This window comes from Antechinus flavipes, chromosome 2 (assembly GCF_016432865.1).
Source record: "Antechinus flavipes isolate AdamAnt ecotype Samford, QLD, Australia chromosome 2, AdamAnt_v2, whole genome shotgun sequence".
Lineage (NCBI taxonomy): Eukaryota > Metazoa > Chordata > Mammalia > Dasyuromorphia > Dasyuridae > Antechinus > Antechinus flavipes.
Window position 1 is genome coordinate 44,817,256 of NC_067399.1, and position 4,498 is coordinate 44,821,753.

Genomic DNA, 4,498 nt, shown 5'->3' on the forward strand with positions numbered 1-4,498 from the left:
GTTTGGGCCTAAATATCTTCATTTCTAAAACAAATAAATTGCACTTGATGAGTTCTAAAATCTCTGCTGGATTAAAACTGTGTGATCTGTGATCCCCAAATAAAATGTAAGCTCTTTTAAGGATGCTTTATTTCTTTCTTTCTTTCTTTCTTTCTTTCTTTCTTTCTTTCTTTTTTTTTTTTTTTTGGATATCTTCAGTTCTGCCCCTAACAGACTCCAGATCCATGTGTGATTTATTTTGTTCCTTCACACCTTCTATAGGCACAAGTTCACACCTATATGCTGCTTATGCACCTTCATACCAGCTTCTCAAGAGTTCACTAGAACCAGCTTTCTGAGCAAAAAAGGTACCTCCCCCCCATAGCCATTTGGGCATACCTAGAATTCCCTTAAAAATCCTTCATGTAAGGTCTTAGAGGTTTATCCGTGTTCAATAGGTTTACTATTAAAATGAAAAAAATGTTTGCTGGCATAATACTCAAACTAGTATTAGCTAACTTGTTAAATGGGATTAATTAGCACCTCAAGAAAGGGCAGCTGAAGCAGGCCCTGAGGAGAGTTTAGAGCTTGGTCAGCCATCAGAGAGTGAGAGTCATCCACTGAATTGGGGCCATCGCCAGCATCCTGACTTAATTTATCCTGCCACTGGACTTTGATAACTGAAAGAAAGAGGCTGGATGTCTTTGGGCAGCTTTGCCTCACTGAAATCCAATTCACTCTGTGATGCCATTGGTCCTTTTTGAAAAACAAAGAAAAAACAAGAAGTAGGATATTTCATAAAAGGAGTAGGAGGCAATTCTAACTTCACACTGAATGAAATGAAACTGAATGAGATGAAAGCCATGAGATCCATGACCCTGGACAGCAATACCCTTTTATTTTTTTAATTAAATTTTATTTTATTTTCTGTTCCAAATTCTATCTCTACCCCTTCCCCCAACCGTTAAAAAAGTAAAACTCATCACAAATATGTATAGTATAGTCATGCTAAACAAATTTCCACACTAGCCATTTTCAGAAGAGTATATGAGAGAAGGAAGGAAGGAAGGAAGGAAGGAAGGAAGGAAGGAAGGAAGGAAGAAAGGAAAGAAGGAAGAAAGGAAGGAAGGAAGTGAGGAAGGAAGGAAAAGAAAATATGCTTCAACCTGTGTTGGAATCCTTACTAAGTGCTAACTAATTAGAGTTGATCTAATCTTACAAGAAGATGTTTTGGGCAGAACCTGAAACTGTTATGCCACAGTTTTCTTTAACTGTCCTGACTCAGTTTCCCTGTCTCAGTTTCCTTAACTGTTCTGTCTCTGACCCAGTAAAACTAAGGATTATTCGCTCTCGGGTTATGAATTAGCAAGATAAAAGAGTAGCTCTCCTGACTCTTTTATGGATTTACAATATTCCTTTAGAATATTCCAAGACCAACCCATGATATCTTTACTTCTTTGTCTCTGGAATTTTTAGGTTTTATGGCTTCCCCTCCCTGATAAAAAAACCTTCCCTCCCTTTCTCTTCTTTGTCTCCAAAAAGGTATTTAAGAAGTTGGGGTTCCTCCATTCATTGCTGGAGAATGGCATCTGGCAGCTGTATGCTGGACGCTGGATTCTTTGGGTCCTCCAGCCCTGGGACCAATATGGATTCCTTGGTCCCAGTATACTTATCTCTGTCTGACTGGATAATCTGAGACGAGAGTCCTGTCCAGTCAATCTTACTCTCCCATTAATAAAATATTAAAAACTCTCTAATCTCTCTCCTGCCTCAGTTTCTCCGGCATTACAAAACAAGGTACTAAGTAGAACTAATTAATACAAGGCTTGTGTTCACACCTTTACTCATTGGAGTTCAATGAGTCCACACCTCCCTTGAAGCTCTTGGGCCAGAGAGCACTATGGGAGAAAACCCATAATCCCATTCTCTCAGAAGAGTCAGATAAAAGGCCAGCGATGAGGGCTCTATGGCAGAATACATTATTTCCTCTTGGCTGGCTGGTCGCAGAAGAAAGTTCAGTTGGACTCTAGAGGAGCGACTCTGGTGGCAGACGAAGGGTTTTCAGAGGATAAAGCTACGAGTGAGAGTTCAGTGGACAACCAGATTCATCTTCATCTCACACCACTGTAGTTGGTGGCTGGGCTCCCCAGAAGGAGTCAAGAGTGACATTCCATCTCTGTGTTGATTGGAGGCAGAAGAAAGCAGAGGCAGAGGCTGAAGGACAGAACCTTTGGATTTGGAGACATCCAAAGGGCTCTAAGCCTCTAAATCGGCTGTGCATTGAGAAGAACAAGAACTCCAACATTTGCGCCCAAGCATGGGAACCAAGGACCCTACTTTCACTGAAGAAGTCTCCAGTGACCAGGAACTGAGTGAGTACAACCTTTTTTGGCTGAAATGGGACAGATCCTAGGTAAAGATTCTCCATCCCCCCCCCAACCCCCCCAACCCCAGCCCCACCCAGGAGTGGTGCTATAGAAAGCCTGCTTAAGCTGATAGAAGATCAAGGGCTACTTGTAACTTGGGGACAGGCAGCTAGACTTCTGGCTACATTAAAACGCACCTCCCCTTGGCTCTTAGAGGAAGAGCAAATCTCTCTAAAAAACTGGGCATTGGTTGGTCAACAGCTCTCCGCATATTACAATGAAAACGTCCTCATTCAGTTTCCATTGAAGTATTCTTTTTATACAATACCATACAGATGGCCTTAAAATACCGTACTTATTCTAGGAGAAAAGGAAAAAACTCTAGGAATAGCCAAAGGGGTAAGCCTGAGATAAAGGAGGAAGACAAAGAACAGATTACTGGCCATATCCCCACAGGGCATGGAGATTTAAGTGAGGCTCAAGGGTGGGGTGAATCTGAGGCAGCCTCAGCCCCACCTGAGGAGCAGGTAATTGACTCTCCTTCATCAACTCCACCCTCCGGGATGGAGGAAGGAGGGGTAGTGGGGGGGGCAGTGACAGCAACAGCACCTCCCCCCCAGCATCTAGCACCTCCCCCTCAGCATCCAGCTGCTCCTATGAGTAGATTGCAAAAGGGACTAATTAAGGCCAGAAAAGAAGGGAAAAATGTATCAGAATTCCAACACCACATTTTTCCTGTAATTCAACAGTTTAATTCTTCAGGTCAAGAAAGTAGAAGATACTCACCTTTTGATATAGAAATCCTCAAAGACCTGAAAAAAGCTTGCACTCTTTATGGGGCTACATCAGCTTATGTTAAGATGCTATTACAAAATTTGTCTTTTGAAATCTTGACCCCTAATGACTGGAAATCTATAGCAAGGATATGCCTAGAACCTGGACAGAACTACTTGTGGCTTTCTGAATATAGTGAGCTCTGTAGGATACAAGCCCAACAAAATAGTCAAAGTGGAGTTCATACTGCAATCACCTGTGACCTACTAACAGGTACAGGTCCTTATGCAGATGTCGCAGCACAAATTGGTTATTCTGTAGCAGCATATCAGCAAATTGCTGATAATGCTATCAAAGCGTGGGCTTCTCTTCACAATAAAGACGACAAGGAGGGGGCCTTCACAAAAATAACACAAGGGCCAAATGAACCCTTTGCTGACTTTGTGGGACGCTTGCAGACAGCTATCACAAGAACAAATGGAGAAAATGCAATAACAGACATTTTGATAAGGCAACTTGCTAAGGAAAATGCTAATGAGGTTTGCAGAAGAATTATACTAGGACTGCGCAAGGATGCTCCTTTAGAGGAGCTCATAAGACGCTGTGCCACAGTGGGCACAGGTGCCTTTTATAGCCAGGCTATGATGCAGACTTCCCAAAATCCAAACATGAGAAGACAGAGTCCCTCTTGGCAAGGGACTTCCAGAGAGACTCGTAGATGCTTTCAGTGTGGAAAAGTAGGACATCTGAAAGCTCAATGTTGGTATAGAGATAGAATGGGAAAACAAAGTGGGAGAACAAGACCCCAAACCCCATGTCCAAAATGCAACAGAGGCTTCCATTGGGCCTCAGAATGCAGACAGATTCAGGGAAACGGGATGAGGGGCCCAGCCCCAGGGCCCAAGGCAAAAAATACTTGGGGTATGATGGCAGCCGATGCTACACCCAGAGAGTACCTAGAAGTCCAGTACCCAGACATGACCAATCAGCCAGAAAGCCATATGATGGGAGAAGGGGATTACACAGTCAACCAGCCATCAAGCAACTGATGGGAGAAAGGAATTACAATTGGGGAGAATAGAGCTGTATGCAGCTGGGACAACTGAGATACCCCCTGGAGAGGTGAAATCTGTTCCTCTCCAGCCTATGGATCCCCTACCTCCAGGCACAGTAGGCTTGACCATTTCACCTCCTTGTATGTACAAAACAGTGTCCATCCACACACTGATGTGGGAAACTGGGAAATGTGTAGATAATATCCCAGTCACTAATACAGGTAGACAATGTGTGACCCAGGAGACGTAGTAGCATCAGGTTTACTCATACAGAATCCTAATAAGCAGCCTCGTGATAGTCACCCAGGTTCTGACTCCAGACCA

General features: G+C 43.3%; 1 long non-coding RNA gene across 1 annotated transcript; it reads left to right on the forward strand.

Annotated features, from left to right (window-relative positions):
• Positions 1-260: 260 nt before the first annotated feature.
• LOC127552359 (uncharacterized) lies at positions 261-1,730 on the forward strand. The gene is made up of 2 exons (XR_007951340.1): positions 261-347; positions 1,522-1,730. It is a non-coding gene; the product is annotated as an uncharacterized LOC127552359 (long non-coding RNA).
• Positions 1,731-4,498: the final 2,768 nt, after the last annotated feature.